This window comes from Daphnia pulex, chromosome 10 (assembly GCF_021134715.1).
Source record: "Daphnia pulex isolate KAP4 chromosome 10, ASM2113471v1".
Lineage (NCBI taxonomy): Eukaryota > Metazoa > Arthropoda > Branchiopoda > Diplostraca > Daphniidae > Daphnia > Daphnia pulex.
The window spans coordinates 7,690,667-7,709,344 of NC_060026.1; the positions used below are offsets into that span (position 1 = coordinate 7,690,667).

Sequence of the window (18,678 nt, forward strand, 5' to 3'; positions counted from 1 at the left end):
TACCTTTTGAGAGTGGAAAATATTTAATGGAAGTATTACAGTAGCCCGTAAGAGGATCGAACTCATGACCTCCGCGTTATTAGCACGGCGCTCTAACCAACTGAGCTAACAGGCCTATGAAATCATAATTTATTTATTAATTTATTAATCAAAGGTTCATTCATCATCAGTTAGATATACTCTGTGTGTCTTTAGAGAGAATGATTTAAGTTATCTACCAAGCAACGTTATATCAGCAGCCAATTTCAATCGTCACTGTGAAGGCAATGCAAGCCAGTGATATTCATTGAGTGTTCGAGATATATTTGTAGTTTTATTGATCTGACATGATTCCCCATGGTTTGTGGTTAACTACTACTCATCATGAACTAATAATTTCGTCATATGCTATTAATCGTGGCGGGACTCGAACCCGCAATTTTCGGATAATTACTTTCATAGAAGTCCGACGCCTTATCCATTAGGCCACACGACCTACACTTAAACAAAGTGCTAGGATTTTGCATCTCTCATTTAACCTGCTCTTCAGTAAGGTAAAACGGAAATTTTGGTAAACCAAAATAAATATTATTACTAGATTGTTTGAAATTTAGGGCAGTTGTGGCCGAGTGGTTAAGGCGATAGACTTGAAATCTATTCCTCTCTGAGGGCGTAGGTTCGAACCCTACCAATTGCGGTGAATTGCCATCTGTTTCACGTACTAGTATTTTCTAGTGGAACAACTCATTTTCAATCGTTTACTATTATCTGAAATTTACGCATGATTACAAAAATGAACTGTGCAGTCATGGGTATCCTAGGTCCCAGGATCTATCTCGGAACCGTGGGGCCATGACCTGTCACTTGGCGTTTCCAGAAACGTGTCTATTTTTCAGAGGCCAGTCCCGAAATGCATTATGGCGGTCTTTAAGTGTAGTTTACAAACATCAAATGTAGTCAGAGACAAATTATATGATGAAAAAATGTGTACCCATTTTGTTTACGAAGAATAGAAAAACGTCCGTAAAAGATCTATAAGAAATCGTAAAATTTAAAAATGAACTCTAACGGAAAACTATTGCAATACCAATTAATAAGCCCGGTTAGCTCAGACGGTAGAGCGCGGGACTTTTAATCCTGAGGTCAAGGGTTCAAGTCCCTTATCGGGCGACTAGCCTTTTGATTTAAGTTAGTATTGGTGGTTTTCCACCATAAATTATCAAGTTAATATCGTTTGAAATCATTCACCATTATGGGCAGAATTCATAGATGTTCATAGACGACCAAACGAGTTCTCATGGTGTTTCTTTATTTTCCTTCGATGTAGGGAAATTGCGAACCAAAAGGAAGTACATTCGGATATAGGTCGTGGAACATACACAAATAATGAAATGAGATAGTGAGAAAGAGTATCCCTCATTGTGAGAGTAGAAAGCCTTGCTATTTGATACAACTAATTGCAATAGTAAATGTATGTCCACTTATAGAACTCGAAAGCTGTAAATAGAGTTTGTAGTTAAGATTATTCAAAAAACATGGTTTTCAAGAGTGAGACGATGTCCACAGACGGTAATCTCTATATGTTTATATAACATGGGACGTTTGGCTATCTTCTAGGAAAAGCCTTGCAATATAACGTCATTACTCGAATAGGAGATTCAACATTACCCAGCCTTTGTTGCCTAATGGATAAGGGACCGGCCTCCTAAGCCGGGGATTGCGAGTTCGAGTCTCGCCAGAGGTAGCGAGCAACCGGAACTATAATTATCGAAAATCGTCGTTAAATTGGCAATTACTTTTCTGTTGTTTTACTGTTTTCAAAAAATATAACGTCATTCCTCGAATAGGAGATTCAACATTACCCAGCCTTTGTGGCCTAATGGATAAGGGACCGGCCTCCTAAGCCGGGGATTGCGAGTTCGAGTCTCGCCAGAGGTAGCGAGCAACTGGAACTATAATTATCGAAAATCGTCGTTAAATTGGCAATTACTTTTCTGTTGTTTTACTGTTTTAAAGCAAAAATTTTCATTTGTCCAAGTGTTTGGAAATCGCTGAAATGGCATGCTTAAACTTGGAAACCTTTTCCAGCGACAATTACTTGGCAGCGGAACTTCTTCTGCTGTTTTACAGGTGAACTCTGACCTTCTCATCCTCCTCTTCCGTCTTCACTGGTTCCTGGAGCAACAACGCGCTGACTTCAAGACGCTGGTCATGATGGTAAGGTGCATTCTCGGCAACGTGTACTTGTTGTCTCTCATCTACTTTTAGAAACTATCTAAACCTGGGTTACGATCACAGACCTCGACTTCGATGAACCTGACTGTTCTTACCACTCGTACGGACCATTGTTGAGAGCATGCCTTATCCAGGGTCACCCCGTTGCTTAGTTGGCTTGTCTTGACTTTTCTTGTCCAGGACCATCACATATACAAAGACCTAAAGACCTTTCGTTCTTCTCTCACTGTGTAATCCTCCTACTGATTTTAAACTTGGATGTTCTCCAAAAAAATGACTAGAAATCACTTCTGGCTTCACTTGATCAAATGTTTTGTAGTTACATTCACCAATAAAATGCCACAAAACGCAGATAGTAGGATTAGAACCTACGCTCCAAGATGGAAACTGATTTCGAGTCAGTCGCCTTAACCACTCGGCCATATCTGCATTAACTACTCTAGCAAAATATTTAGAAACTATCAGTACCTTTTGAGAGTGGAAAATATTTAATGGAAGTATTACAGTGGCCCGTAAGAGGATCGAACTCATGACCTCCGCGTTATTAGCACGGCGCTCTAACCAACTGAGCTAACAGGCCTATGAAATCATAATTTATTTATTAATTTATTAATCAAAGGTTCATTCATCATCAGTTAGATATACTCTGTGTGTCTTTAGAGAGAATGATTTAAGTTATCTACCAAGCAACGCTATATCAGCAGCCAATTTCAATCGTCACTGTGAAGGCAATGCAAGCCAGTGATATTCATTGAGTGTTCGAGATATATTTGTAGTTTTATTGATCTGACATGATTCCCCATGGTTTGTGGTTAACTACTACTCATCATGAACTAATAATTTCGTCATATGCTATTAATCGTGGCGGGACTCGAACCCGCAATTCTCGGATAACTACTTTCATAGAAGTCCGACGCCTTATCCATTAGGCCACACGACCTACACTTAAACAAAGTGCTAGGAGTTTGCATCTCTCATTTAACCTGCTCTTCAGTAAGGTAAAACGGAAATTTTGGTAAACCAAAATAAATATTATTACTAGATTGTCTGAATATTCGGCAGTTGTGGCCGAGTGGTTAAGGCGATAGACTTGATATCGATTACTCTCTGAGGGCGTAGGTTCGAACCCTACCAACTGCGGTGAATTGCCATCTGTTTCACGTGCTAGTATTTTCTAGTGGAACAACTCATTTTCAATCGTTTACTATTATCTGAAATTTACGCATGATTACAAAAATGAACTGTGCAGTCATGGGTATCCTAGGTCCCAGGATCTATCTCGGAACCGTGGAGCCATGACCTGTCACTTGGCGTTTCCAGAAACGTGTCTATTTTTCAGAGGCCAGTCCCGATATGCATTATAGCGGTCTTTAAGTGTAGTTTACAAACATCAAATGTAGTCAGAGACAAATTATATGATGAAAAAATGTGTACCCATTTTTTTTACGAAGAATAGAAAAACGTCCGTACTTCCGTCCGTAAAAGATCTATAAGAAATCGTAAAATTTAAAAATGAACTCTAACGGAAAACTATTGCAATACCAATTAATAAGCCCGGTTAGCTCAGACGGTAGAGCGCGGGACTTTTAATCCTGAGGTCAAGGGTTCAAGTCCCTTATCGGGCGACTAGCCTTTTGATTTAAGTTAGTATTGGTGGTTTTCCACCATAAATTATCAAGTTAATATCGTTTGAAATCATTCACCATTATGGGCAGAATTCATAGATGTTCATAGACGACCAAACGAGTTCTCATGGTGTTTCTTTATTTTCCTTCGATGTAGGGAAATTGCGAACCAAAAGGAAGTACATTCGGATATAGGTCGTGGAACATACACAAATAATGAAATGAGATAGTGAGAAAGAGTATCCCTCATTGTGAGAGTAGAAAGCCTTGCTATTTGATACAACTAATTGCAATAGTAAATGTATGTTCACTTATAGAACTCGAAAGCTGTAAATAGAGTTTGTAGTTAAGATTATTCAAAAAACATGGTTTTCAAGAGTGAGACGATGTCCACAGACGGTAATCTCTATATGTTTATATAGCATGGGACGTTTGGCTATCTTCTAGGAAAAGCCTTGCAATATAACGTCATTCCTCGAATAGGAGATTCAACAATACCCAGCCTTTGTTGCCTAATGGATAAGGGACCGGCCTCCTAAGCCGGGGATTGCGAGTTCGAGTCTCGCCAGAGATAGCGAGAAACCGAAACTATAATTATCGAAAATCGTCGTTAAATTGGCAATTACTTTTCTGTTGTTTTACTGTTTTCAAAAAATATAACGTCATTCCTCGAATAGGAGATTCAATATTACCCAGCCTTTGTGGCCTAATGGATAAGGGGCCGGCCTCCTAAGCCGGGGATTGCGAGTTCGAGTCTCGCCAGAGGTAGCGAGCAACCGAAACTATAATTATCGAAAATCGTCGTTAAATTGGCAATTACTTTTCTGTTGTTTTACTGTTTTCAAGCAAAAATTTTCATTTGTCCAAGTGTTGGGAAATTGCTGAAATGGCATGCTTAAACTTGCAAACCTTTTCCAGCGACAATTACTTGGCAGCGGAACTTCTTCTGCTGTTTTACAGGTGAACTCTGACCTTCTCATCCTCCTCTGCCGTCTTCACTGGTTCCTGGAGCAACAACGCGCTGACTTCAAGACGCTGGTCATGATGGTAAGGTGCATTCTCGGCAACGTGTACTTGTTTTCTCTCATCTACTTTTAGAAAATATCTAAACCTGGGTTACGATCACAGACCTCGACTTCGATGAACCTGACTATTCTTACCACTCGTACGGACCATTGTTGAGAGCATTCCTTATCCAGGGTCACCCCGTTGTTTGGTTTGTCTTGTCTTGACTTGTCTTGTCCAGGGCCATCACATATACTAAAGACCTAAAGACATTTCGTTCTTCTCTCACTGTGTACTCCCCTACTGATTTTAAACTTGGATGTTCTCCCAAAAAATTCTATTTTGTTTTTTTTTTAGCACGAATGACAGTAAAATTTTATACTAGGCAGTGCCAGGAAGTCTTCGGTTACTCGGAGAAGGATTTGTCTATCAAGAAGACAGTGATCCTAAACATTCGTCACATCTTTGTCGAGGATATTTAGAAAGAAAAGAAAAATTAGGTAGACAAATGAATTCTCGCCTAATTATTATTTCTAAAATTTGTTATTTGAGTCTAGGAGGGTTAAAGCCATGGTTTGGCCTCCTCAGAGCCCGGATTTAAATCCTATTGAGCAGGTCTGGGATTTTGTAAAATCTAGGCTAGAAGAATCCGACCGAGTCACCGTGAAAACCATTTGGATGGAACTCGAGAAAGCATGGAATATGATTACGCCCGAATTAATTCAGCGATACATCGGCACAATGGCTAGGTAGGCTGGTAGCAACAGCCCGTATCTTGCAGTGCCTCTGGTGGCGACAGCGCCAGTTATTATTTTGCCGTAAAAATGTTGAAGTGGAAAACTTTAGGGTATAGGGAAGGGTTCTCTGAGTTGATTTTATTGTAAATCATTCTTTATATTCGTATAGAGTGAGGAATTGTGCATCTTTTGGCACAAAGAAAAAGATGTTAGCTTTACTTTTAGTATTTTTTGTAAATTTTTGAAAACGCCGTATTTAACACGGCGCATATGGGGGAAAACGGGTGTACCTAATAAACTGAACGATACCGTAGCGCCATGGGAGTTAATCCTACGACAACTTCATGTGTTAAAAAAATGTAGATCATCATTAGATCTACTCAGGGAAAAAAGGAAAAAATCTAGCCCAAGCGGTTCAAGAGTTATTGAATTTTTTCTAGGACACGTAGTGCCATAAGAATGCACTGAAAAAAGGGGGGTGTACCTAATAGTTTGGTGGGTATAATTTGCAAAACTCTTTGGTTCTTTAATGATCTAAAATCGTAACGCGCCGCGTGAACTTAAACAACTGCTAGCGCCTGGCGACGGCTTTTCACCAAAAATGAGTGCGGCACAGACTTTAGCTTTTATTGTTTTTTTGCCCCACGTGTTGTGTGTGCTAGTTGAAAATGAGGAGGCTTGTGTTCATACATTGATTTGCTTCTAACATTACAAGAAATATTTGACCTTGTATTTGCGCCCAAATTAACTGATTTATTTTGGCATATTTTTCTTCTCTAATTACATACTTCCTTCATTTCCAAATTTAAAGCTTGCTATCCACACGAAAATATAAGGCCAAAAATTCATTTCCTAATCCATTATCCTTCCGTAGTAAAAAAATGGTCCCTTAAGAAATTTTTGGTGCATGAACTTGAGCGCTTAAATGGTGCCGTCAAAGTTCCTTTGAATGCCATGAAAAATTTTAAAAATCCTTTATTCACTAAAGCTTACAAAAGGCAATGCGCGGCACTCTCTTTGCTTTAAGAGAGAAAAACAAGTCGCGATTTCGTTTCTCGTCCGAAAAGGGCAAGCGACATTAAAGGATTGGGTCTCAACCGCTGAGAACTTCTCTCAATATGATTTTGTAAAGGACAATATAACAATCGAGGAAGCGTCGTAATCAATGGCACGACCTATAACAGAAATTCAGTACTCGTTATGGGATGGGGGAAATACGGTTTCGTTTTTGGCAAAATTTTGTTTATCATTTTTGAAAGCGTAAAGGATCAAATTTTCATAGTTCAGTTGGTTGTCACCGTCAAATTTCATTCCCCGTTGCATAGATATTTCTTAATGCCGAAAGCTCCTGCCATTTCAAGACTTTACACTATCAAAGTCATTTGCGACTACCATCCTCTCGATATGTACATAAGAAATGAAAATTATTTTATTCGATTTTTGTGTGGAGCTTCGCTGTCAGTCCGAACCGAACCCTTCCCTGTCAGTCCAATCCAAACCCTTCCCTCCAGAGAAAAACCTTTTTGTTTTTTTTTGTACTTTTTGTTAGTCATATTCTGAATCTAGCAAGTGATATATCTCTTTTGTTAAATTGAAAAACTATCAGAGCAAATTTTCAGTGTTATCAGTGCAAACTATCAGTGTTATAAATGCAAACTATCAGTTTTATCAGTGCAAACTGTCGGTGCAGGCCGTGTGTTAGTTACCGTTAGCCGTCTTCTCTTAAAAAAACCCAAATAACATGTTGAAACACTTGTCAAATTAGTTGTCAAATTATTCGACTTTGCTCGTGAAAACACCAGAGCTAAATTGTTTTGTGTCTCCACACTGGCTGAGCTTCTTTCAAAAGGTAAGTAGTTGTCAATGGAGAATTTCCTATTACACTGCTTGCTGGCTTATGCGTAATTTTGTCTTTTAATTTTAAGGTGCCACTGCGTTTTTTCTTGAAAGCAAGTGTGAAATAATCACATCATCTGAAGACATTCTCTCGGATTATGAAGCAATAATGCTTCTTTACTGGAATTTGTTGGCGTCGTGACAAATGAGCTTGTTGCACCTGCTGCGACTAAAGAAAATGAGCCAATCCAGTTTATTGTTATTGCAGCAGAGCCTACATTTCAACTGAATCAAGAAATTATTGGGCCACTTGTTGGGCCAGTTGAGGAAGGAGTTGCGGAACGTATTCAGCCGGTATATATATTTTGTCTAATTCACTGTTATCATTCTGTTAGGAATTAAAATCATTCTCATTTGCTCAGGGGCGTGTCAAGTAAGTTATCCGAACTATCGCGATTCCCATAAGGCTCCATGTAAATTATACTTCCTAAGTTTTCCCGTTGGGAGGCGTGTGCTGAATTCAAGCAATCGGTGTTCAAACGACACGGTAGCGTCTACGTCTCAATAAATAAATACCTGTGAAGCTATCAATGGTGTAGTTTTGTTGTGGATTACACTTTGTTTAATATATTCTTGGTAAGTAATTTTGTTATATATTTTCTTGGCAATTCAACCGATCAAATGCTCTTTTACATTTTGAAGATTTGTAAAAAACATGGAAATGTTTGTTACACTGACACAGCCACACAAAGTGAGGTTATGTTTTACTTAATTTTACTTTTACAAGACTGAGTTAGTATGAGTGCTTCAAATAGAGGAATATGCTGAAGGTAACTTTACCAACCTCAAAGTAAAGCGAGCAAGTAAAACATAGTCGACATTACAAAAATATTTTCCTTTCTAGGCTTGGTGGTTTGGCAAAAATTACTGCTAGGCGGCAGTTAAACCCCGTTATACAACTGCTTAGGATTGTTGGAATGTGTTCATCCTCAGAGAAGGGTCACTTTGCTGAACATTTCAAATAACTCAGTCGCAGTAACGGAATTCAAGCTTGCCAACCTCTCCTGTTGTTGCCTTCCCCTCTGCTTGCTCTCAGCAAACACCAGTCATTGTGAAAGAGTAATGTGAGTTTTCATTTAACAATTGAATAACCAAAATTATGAACTGACGATCACTGGATATTCTGTGTTATTCTAGAACCACCGATGTCATAACCCCCGTTACTACGGACAAAAGAAGAACCGGCAGTCTCGGCAGCAATGACGCCGCTTTTTTTGCTGGCATCTTAAATATCCTCACGTAAGCTTCGATACATTGTTTCTTTTGAACTATTCCAAACAATGTATGTTAACATTTAGATCACACGTCCGTTCAGTATGTATATTGGGCTGGCTTTAGGAAATCATTTGAATTGTCTAACAAGTGGAAAGCAGTGACCTATTTATTAGAAATCATGGTACACAATTTGGTTTTTCGGAATTAGAAATTCATTTCCGAGTAGCTAGGGCTTCGATGGCCAAAGCTTTTTTTGTCATCGCTTCAATTTTCCCGAGTTGGGATTTTGCGATACTTTCGAGGGCCGCGGCTCGTTTTCGTTCAATTTCTACCATATTTGTTTTGAGGGAAGTGGCAGCATTTTCCATTCTCTTTGACTTTCCCTTTTACATAGAAGTAATTGCAATGTGAGTTTGAACATTATAAAAGCTAGTGTTTACCCTTTTTTTTACGGAGTCAACAACATCAGTGACATGTTCTAATGTCACCGTAGGATTGTTTGCCATCAGCTTTTCCATACTCTCCATGTATGGCCAGCGAATTCGTTCTTTAGGATCTGTGCCAGGCACACATAACTGCAGGTAGACTCGCTTCATGTTTCTCCATTTGACACTGCAATCCATAGCGGATCGACTGTACTGTTCCTCATTTTTCATAAGCCGTTCCACCTAGCAGATAATAGAATTGATTAGTTACAAATGTTATCCAGTAAAGGCAGCTTGTTACATATTCCCATTTTTTTTATTTTTATTTTTGAAATGGAATTTAATTCTTCAAGCATTTCTTTCATGATGAAGAGTAGGCACTCGATCTCTTTTGTAGTCCACGTGCGGTTGTCGTCGCCCAAATCATTATTTGCTGCAGTCTTCGCCTTCTTCGCCTCTTTTTTCTTTCTGGGTGCAGCCACTTTATCTTCGACTCCATTTTCAGATTCACTTGACGTGACGTGTTTGGTTTTTTTTACACTGTTGCTCTTCTTCTTAACAGACGGGGCCAGTTGATCTTTTTTTTACGTTTCAACCCTTTTTTGGGTGGTTGTTTCGGCAAAACACCATTCGTGCCCCCCGAAAAAAATACTCTAGAAGCCGCTCCGGTTCCGGAACAGGACGGAACGTCTGATGAATCGCTATCGATTACAATCGTTTGATGCGGCATCACTTCGTCTTCTTCATCCAATTCTATTGGGGCTGGCTCATTCTCGTCCCATTCACGCTGGATCCGCTATTACTCTTCCCATTCACGCTCAGCCAATTCTCTCTCGACCCTCTCGCTCTCCAATATTTATCCAATATTACTCTCCAATTTATCTTATTCGTTCGTATCTTATTCGTATTTCATTAGTCATTACCATACCTTCATTTTATGTTAGGTATCACAAAATACTCCTGATCGCCTTCTGTCTTCGAGTCATCTCTTTTATTTTGCGCCATGCTTACGCTAACATTGGCAAGGATCGGGTTGTTAAGGCCCTATCGCAGTGACATCGGGGCCTTGTTTATAGGTACATCATGGACTGTGGTATCGTCAAGTGCAATAACGGTATGTTTATTTTACATCTCCACGCATTTTTTTTTCAATCTGAATTAAAAGTTTTGTTCTACACCAGCTCAAGTATGGTGGATGTACCTTCTATAAGGATATAGAAAGTATTCCGTCGGTTTCATTCACATCCTGGCACCCCAAGCTTTCGGTATGTTCTTTTCTTCTTTTTATGTTTTTGTTCAGTTTTTTGCTTTGCTGTGGTTGTAATACAGGCTTGGGATTTCAAGAGATCTAGACTGTTTTGCGATGCGGTGTTTGGTAACAATATCCTACTTTCCGGGAGTCATCAAACTCGAGCCTCTCAGGGACAAGGCGGCCCTGAGGGGCCCTGGAATGCCGCTAGAAAATGAGGTAAAAAATGTCTTTTTTCGACAACCTCATATTTTAATCGTGCGCAAAAATAGTGATTGTTGATTTTCCTTTATTTTTCCCATTCTACCAGGCCTCTTGGTGAATGTTGTCAGTATCATAGTTACTGTATTGTTCTAAATGGTGACACCGTTAAAAGTAATCTACGAAATTTAATTAAGCATAAAGGAAATGATGACCTTGCTTGAACTGTGGATGTTTCGAAAAATTTTGGTGCTCCAATTGGTGGAAAAAGAAAAATGGCTTTAGTTTCCCAGCAAACAGCAGCCCGGCATCAGCAGCCAGCACCGCCGATTCATCGTCAAAATCCCCAAACAACAACAACAACTCGTCTTCTTCTTCAACAGCAGCCACAACAACAACCTCAAATGCTTCAATGACATCCAGCAGTAGTTGCCCGGCTAGTTGCACCCAGTGCGATCACATGACGTGAACCACCGCCAATCATTTCACGTCCAAACTTCCAGCAGCGGCCTAGGCCTGACGAGTTCGACGGCGGCGCGGTCTTCGAGTTTGGCGATGAGGACGTCGACGTCGTAAACCATCGTAACGCTGGCTTCGACTTGACTCTGCTGGTATACGTACGTGATGCAAAGTACGTGAAAAAATTGTCAGACAAACGTACTAAAAGGTAAAAACTTGTTGTCTTTTAGAATTTTATTTAAGTGTCTTACATTAAGAATATTTTGTAGGCAGCGTACAACGGTCATGTTTCCAGAAAGCGAATCTTACGCAGACCGAGGAATACATGAGGTTTACGCCTTTATATTCATATGATACAAGAAATCACAATCGCAACGAAATGCTACGTTTGATGAATATTACTTATCAAATCCGACGCGATTTTTATTGCGTGCATTTATTTTTTATTTTTACGCGAAATTGGTACAGTGTACCAATTTCGCCCGCTATTAGCATTGCGCTACAAGATTTTAGTTTTTATTTTTTAATTAGTAACCTAGTTGCTGTTGTCTTAAGTTTTTCGGAGGGGGGTTCAAAACATAACTGGGAACATAAAAAATGCGCCATCCCTTTATTTACATTTCTCTACCCCCTGGAACTGGCGCCAACTGTACCAATTTCGCCGAGCGAAAGTTGGGGCGGTTGCCGTGCTTTTCTTATGGCGCTGCAAAAAAAGGACCTTGTTTTAAAAAATAATAAAAAATGGCCGCTAGACTTACGCCCTTCTTGATTTTAGCAAAAGATGAAGAATAAGTTCATCTTCATTTTAAGTAATTCAATTTGTTTTGTTTTTTTGTTTAAGTTTAGGGGTCAAAAAAGAATATTTAGAAAAAAACGGCTTAATTTCCCGTCTCTGAACAAGAAGTTTCTATGCCTACTAGGCTACTAGAGAGACTCATCATTCGGGGAAAATTTTGCCGTTTTTTTCTAAATATTCATTTTTTTGCAACATAAGTTAAAGTTAAACATAAGGTTATGAACAACACTAAACATATGTAAAAATTGTCATCTGAACACATCCACCCTGCAATAAAAGTATTTACTTTTTGGCCTACTCAATAAACATACGATTTAAAGTTGAATCACGGTCTACCAGGAGAGGTAGCCAAACGCCCTATCTGTGTGGTCAGCCAGAATAGCCAAGGGACCTGGAAGCTTCAATGAAAATGCCGCTTTGATCGTGGACGTAGCTTGGTCACTAGCTGTGTGTGACACATTGTCTTCCCCCCTTCTGTGTATTCGTGGAATCCCACCCTCATCCGCCAGCGGCAATTGGCAGCAAAAGCAGCATTGAAGAGTTGTGACCAAGCTACGTCCACGATCTTAGCGGCAAATCAGAAAACTTCAACGTCCCATGGATATTCTGCTACCATGGCGTTCGGCTCAACTTGGAATCAGGCAACGCGGTGGACCCTTTCACAGAATTTGACACAGAAACCAGGGGTTTGTTAAGTGCTAACTCTAAACTGCTCACTGTGAGTGGTATGCGATGTTGCCAAATAAGATTTAACAAGCCGTCTACGACTCAAAGAGATCGTTTTAGGGGTTTTCGATTTTGCGGAAATCATCGCTGGGGGTCCTAAAAATACAAAAATATAAGGGTTTTGTGCGAAATTTTTCGCTTAGTCGATGGTAAATTCGCAATCCTCTAGCTTTTTTAGTTTAAGAGATATTGAAAAAAAAAACTGAGAAGGGTTGGCCAAAATTTTGACTTTTTTCGGTTTTTGTGCAGCAGTTTTCTCGTCAACTGCTGTACAAAAAAATAATATAATTGGTTTAAAATGATAGGATAGCCCATTTCTTCAAACAATTTTTATAATTTTTAAATACTCGGCTTAGAAGCCGAGAAATTAATGATTGATATTTTGGACAAAAATTCCCAAAATTTCTTCGTTTTTTTGCCATGCCGGGCTTCATCCTATAAGCCACCTAGCGCTCGCGAAAACAACATTTCCCCCTCTTTGCCTTTAGGGTCTCTTGGGCTGGTCTCCCTCATAACGTCAGTGTACACCTATCGAGGGGGGTGGTCACCCCAACAGACCCTAAAGGAAAAGAGGGGGGGATGTTGTTTTCGCGAGCACTAGGTGCTTTCACAGAGGGATTAAAGCAACCTTGACACAATCAATATCAACCTTTTCTCTCTATGTCATCAAAAAATCTTTTGTTATTATTTAGAAATAATTCGTATGAATTAAGCATTTATTCATAGCTTTAGATACTATCTGGGAAGTAGCTGGTTTGTCTTTTGGATGTTGACTCCAGTAGCACAAAACCATTATATCAAGTAGATACCTACGAAACATAGCATCCTAAAGGACAAAATAACATAACCATAAAAAATATAGTCAAAATACAAGAAACTCACCCATGGAGAGAGTTTGAAGGTTTATATCTTTCCAATATGAACTCATTGACGTTTTCATGGCTTTCGAAAGGCTGGCACAAAGTGAGTAATTCATATGTATAGAAACATTCGAAAAGAGCAACAATCCTTCTTTAAATATTTTATTAATTTGATGCTTTATTAATTGACTGCAGAACAAAATTTAGATTATCTGAGCTTCAGGGAAAGTAAAAAAAGGTAAATTGTGGATTTTTGGGTTTGACTTTAAACATTGCTACCATCAATTTAATTGCTTCTTTCCATTATCTGCACACATGGCATTTAAAATTGTTTATACAATCAAATTACACTACAAAAATTTTACTTGTTTATCCTCTGTGTTAAACGATTTACTGCATGTTTGCATAAAATCGAAGCTTCAGTAAGACTTTGGCTTGATTTATAGGTTGCTTAGTTTTCAGTCGAAATGAGGTCGAAGTGAGTTGGGGTTCAGCAGTAATTGTGTTGATGATGATGATGATGATCTCGATGATACTCTTGATGATTGTGGCACTGGTGGTGCTGGTGAAGGCGTTAGGGCTGGTATTGGGACTGGTTTTAGGTTCAGCCCAAATAAATTTAAAGTGTTTGTAGGTAGATCGTTCAAACTAATTTAAAAAATTAAGAAAACTGGGGGTAGAGCATCTAACCGACTAATTCAAAAAATTCTTCAAATAAAAACTATATCTTATAATTTTAATCAACCCTGACCACGAACATCTTTCAGCTATCAATTAACATAAGAAAGAAGATACAAAAAAACAGACTCTACCCTAGTGTTACACAACCACAAATGTAAGAAAAGGTCTCTTTCGGTCTCAAGTAAAGCCAAAATGATAGCCATATTTTTTTCCTGATATTAATAATTCTTATAGGTGGCGCATCGTAATGACATGTTTTTTTTGTAGTCAGCAAAAAAGGTGGTAATTTTACAGAGACAAACTTCGGTAATCAACATCCATACTTTAACTTCGGGATTTTTTAAACCAATATTATCAATCGTACATTCTAGATTTGACGCATTTCTCTTTCAGTTTTGCCAATCTTCAGACCAAGTATAAATCACCCTTCTAATTTTTTTAGTGCCCCAAAGACCAAGGTCTGTCTGGGTTTTTAATCCTTACTCAAGGTCAGACAGGGAGAGAATCCGAAAGCCACATGTTGGTGGGAACCATGTTCAGCTTTTTTGTCCAATTTGGGGGTAGGAACAAAGCAAAAGGTGGGGAGAAAGATAAAGGAATAATAGGGTCATTAAGCCACTTGTCATGTATTTCCAACCCCAAAAATTATGAATAAAAAATGAAATTTGACAGGCTGTCTGGAACTTTCGTAGTCGTACAATGAATAACCGCATTTCGATTTTTTAAGTATAAAAGCAAAAACTGGAAAGGCTGTTAAAATCCTGCATCTAAAGCAAAAAAATCAAAGGATCTCGAACCCAAACAACATTAAAAAAAATTATTAAATACTTTATTTTTAAAAAAATTATAAAATAAAACCACCCCCTTAAACCAAAAGAAAAACCTATCAAACAGTTATCTGGGTTTTATAACAATATTTATAGAAGCATCAAAAACATGAAAAGCGTCAAAAATATTTTTTCCGATTCCCATTTTTGTATTTCCCATAAACTCAAAAATTAATCAGAATATCAATAAAAGAAGTTTAAAGTATAAATAAAACATAATTTAACATAACATGTATTTATTTCATATTTTTTTACAAATTGTAGCCTATATCTGAAAATTGTCCAGTACATTATAGCCTAATTCCCACGTAGCCCCGGTCTCCCATAAACTAAACAGGTAGTCCATTTATGGCCTATCAGCACTACATCCATCATCCGTTGGAACGCTCCGGGAACTGAGCATAGTCTCATCGCCATAACCTTAAATTGTTACAGGCCGTTCGCTGTCACGAACACCGTGTTTGGACGATCAGCTTCTTTGATAGGAACCTTCCACTGCCTAGATTGTAAATCCATGATCAAAAATATTTTTACCCCCTTCAGGCGTGCCAATGTCTCTTCAATGCTGGGTAACGGGTAAACGTCACTAATTATAACTACGTTTGGGCGCCTATAATGCACGCAGGACCTCCAGGTTCCGTCCTTTTTTTGAACTATTACCACACTCACTCCCCGCGGCCTATTCGGAGGTTCTTCGCACAGGCATCCTCCAATTCTATACAGTGATCTTCAACCATTACTCGCTCCTTCCATCATTTGGCGTGGGGAGCTTGTCGAATGGGTTTAACGTCCCCTATCTCAATCGTGTGTTCCACCACCGTGCACTTTCCTAGTTTGTCTCTTTTTCCTGCAAAACGGTAGTCGTATTCCAAGAGAGAGTGCAAAATTGTCTTACGCTGACTCACACTTAATCCTTCGAAGATCCTTTTGTCAAAATCCTCTTCTCAGTGTTTGTTTCATTTTTCTGCCATCATTTCTGCAATAACTGCTTCCGGTGAGTCTCCATCCGCTATCTTGTCTATTTCGTGAATCTCTCCTAGCACAATTCCTGCCTCAAGCCACTGTTGCTGCTCCGATAGATTGGTGATTGCTATTTGCTTCAGTACTCCTACGAAACACAAAGCTTTTCCAGTCGATATTTATTTTGAGGCCAGAAATTTATCCGAGGACTTGACCAGCACACATTCCCCGTATTTCATCAATTTCAGGGGCTGATTGCGACTACCTTTAGCTAGGGATATTTCCGGTACCCAGCATCCGTGCTGAGTCACTAGTTTTTGGACACTCTCAGTTTTCTCTTCCGCTATCACCCGATGGGCATCTCGCCGATGGATATCTCCGGCAATGCACCGAATTCCAATAGATCAGGTCTCTCCGTCCAATAATACCAATTGGGTCACTCCTTCTGGTATAATTTCTTTCCCGTCCACTGAAACTAGACGATTCACCCTCCATGGTCTCACTGATAAACTTAAGCTCAACTAATTTAGGTGAAGACACGGATACTGCTGGCGGCTGTCCACGTGTCAATCACGGTCAGGATACGCCCTTCTCCACATAGGACGTCTTGGAACACCAGTCGTTTTCGATTTTCAGTACCGACCATGCCTTCTCCTTCATGTTTCCGTCCTCTGTTCTGACCAGGCAAATCAGTTGCTGATTGGCCCCACTCTGTCGCCGATGTGGTGTCCTCCAGAGCAGAACCATTACGTGTTCCCGGCTCCGCCACCGCCAAAGCACACTATTTGGTCATCAGGAGTCCATCCGTGGTCAGTTTGTTGCGGCCGATTGGCCCTCGGGCAATCCCTCATGAAGTGACCTTCCGTCCCGCACTTGCTGCACGCTGGCCTCCGCGTACTGAGTCCATCGCGAATCGATAGGACTTTTTCCTTGTCCCTGCCAGGCCAATCTTCGTTAAGTGTTGCCGGTCTTCCACCCCTGCTGAGGTGGATTTTACGGTTTCTTTGCTGATGTCGCCCCAAGCAGTCGTTCTCGGCGTCGGTAGTAGACTAAGGCGCCGATAACGATGACTATCAGCAAGATGTACACGATGAGACCGTTTATGAGACCGTCGTGATTGGCTGGCACGATCGGCCAGCCAAGGTAGTGATCGGCTTGCCCAATTGACTCTAGTCGCAACTGTAGAGTAAATGGCATTGTCACATTTAATCAAAAATGTTGAAACAAACATTTGCGTAACCCAGCATCTCACAGTGACTCATGCAGTGCTGGCCTAAATATCCTTCAGGGCATATTATGAGCAAAAAGGGGTTCAATCAAGTGAAGTGTCAAGTTAAACATTTGTACAGAGTTTCGTTTAATTACTTTCGTTGCATTGGGGGCCCATCCAGTCGTCGTCCGATTAATCTTCGTTGTCGCCACTTCAATCCAATGTCAGACAGGATATAGCACTGCATGGTTATCACGGTCCGAACGTCTCCTTAATACTGGTGGATAATTGTTGACAGACACGAGGGAAAATTATACAAACCGGAATGTGTTTGCAGGGGTTCAAGGGTGTGCTGAAGTAGATACTCCTTGTCTATTCTTTTAAGTTCCTTAGGTTAAAAAGGAATTTTCGTGATGACTGCTTCATCATTATAGTGGGCAAGGTAACAAAAATAGATAGAAAAAACAAGTGTCACTTGCATTTTTATGCAAGGTGTAAAAGGGTTCCGGACATCTCGTACCCAAAAATTCTCGTACTCATTTTTTCAACCATCTCGTACCAGAGTACGAGATGGTGGTACGAGGTGGCATCTGGCGGTAGAGAACAGTACCGGCTGGTACGAGGTGGCTGGCATAATCTTCCGGCTGGTACGAGTTGGCTGGCAGAAGTTTCCGGCTGGTACGAGATGACTGGCAGAAATTTCCGGCTGGTACGAGATGGCCGGCAGACATCTCCATTCTAGAGGGAGCCAAAGGGGAGTGCCGAGCTGGATGTCCGGATGAAGTCCGCCTTGAAGAGCGCCTAGCCAGTGACTGATAACTTAGTACGGCCGCGGCGACCTTATATACTGCGGCTCGAGCATGCGCCACCTTGTGGTCAGTACGAGATGGCAGTACGAGATGGTCGATAGAAAGGCAACCAGCTAAGTATCCCAGCAATTATGCCATGGTATAGGATGATTATGCTTGTAATTATTCACCCTTCAATAAACTTTTTAAGAATTTTTTTATTATGTTAGCAGTGTATTTCATATTTTTCCTCAAACTTCTTTTAATGCAGGAATTATGGTTGCTGTATTGGTGAACCACACGATTGCAGACTAAAAAAGATCGTTTACTTTGTAAACATTTCGTGTGCTGCATAGAACAGGTAAAGATTGGTCCTAATTTGAATATTTTCATTAATGCAATACATTTTTCACAGAGCAGGCAACATCCCAATCCATCAGCTTCATGTTATACGGCCTCAAAGCTTGTATATACCAGACCAGAAGGTATTCCTCCAATACCTAATCATTGTACGTAAGCTCATTTTTCAGCTTATTATGGCATTCTTAACATTTCATTTTTACTTTGTTTAGATAAAGACTGAGAAAATGCTAGCCAGAAGCAGAAAAGGCATTATTGCCCTCGATTGTACTACATGCTCTTTCTTGGATTGTTTGTTTTCATTAGTTAACTCGTTGGCTGCCTCCAGTCTAAAAATTTGGTCTCGTTGCCAATTTAGTTTTGGCACCATACTTTCCTGCCAGAAGCCATTCTATAGTGATCTGTTGGAGGAGGTTGATCCAAAATATTCAAGTGAGACGCAAC

General features: G+C 39.9%; 1 long non-coding RNA gene and 7 other non-coding genes across 8 annotated transcripts; 4 read left to right on the forward strand and 4 right to left on the reverse strand.

Annotated features, from left to right (window-relative positions):
• Positions 1-391: 391 nt before the first annotated feature.
• Positions 392-475, reverse strand: Trnar-ucu. Its single transcript is given in 2 exon segments — positions 392-427; positions 439-475. It is a non-coding gene; the product is annotated as a tRNA-Arg (tRNA).
• Positions 476-594: 119 nt separating this feature from the next.
• On the forward strand, positions 595-676 carry Trnas-uga. The gene has a single exon. It is a non-coding gene; the product is annotated as a tRNA-Ser (tRNA).
• Positions 677-1,844: 1,168 nt separating this feature from the next.
• Positions 1,845-1,917, forward strand: Trnar-ccu. The gene has a single exon. It is a non-coding gene; the product is annotated as a tRNA-Arg (tRNA).
• A 644-nt stretch (positions 1,918-2,561) lies between these two features.
• Trnas-cga lies at positions 2,562-2,643 on the reverse strand. Its single transcript has one exon. It is a non-coding gene; the product is annotated as a tRNA-Ser (tRNA).
• Positions 2,644-2,720: 77 nt separating this feature from the next.
• Trnai-aau lies at positions 2,721-2,794 on the reverse strand. Its single transcript has one exon. It is a non-coding gene; the product is annotated as a tRNA-Ile (tRNA).
• Positions 2,795-3,070: 276 nt separating this feature from the next.
• On the reverse strand, positions 3,071-3,154 carry Trnar-ucu. The gene is given in 2 exon segments: positions 3,071-3,106; positions 3,118-3,154. It is a non-coding gene; the product is annotated as a tRNA-Arg (tRNA).
• A 1,380-nt stretch (positions 3,155-4,534) lies between these two features.
• Positions 4,535-4,607, forward strand: Trnar-ccu. The gene has a single exon. It is a non-coding gene; the product is annotated as a tRNA-Arg (tRNA).
• A 5,105-nt stretch (positions 4,608-9,712) lies between these two features.
• Positions 9,713-12,112, forward strand: LOC124205785. The gene is made up of 5 exons (XR_006879472.1): positions 9,713-10,231; positions 10,299-10,382; positions 10,447-10,585; positions 10,677-11,234; positions 11,296-12,112. It is a non-coding gene; the product is annotated as an uncharacterized LOC124205785 (long non-coding RNA).
• The last annotated feature ends 6,566 nt before the right edge of the window (positions 12,113-18,678 follow it).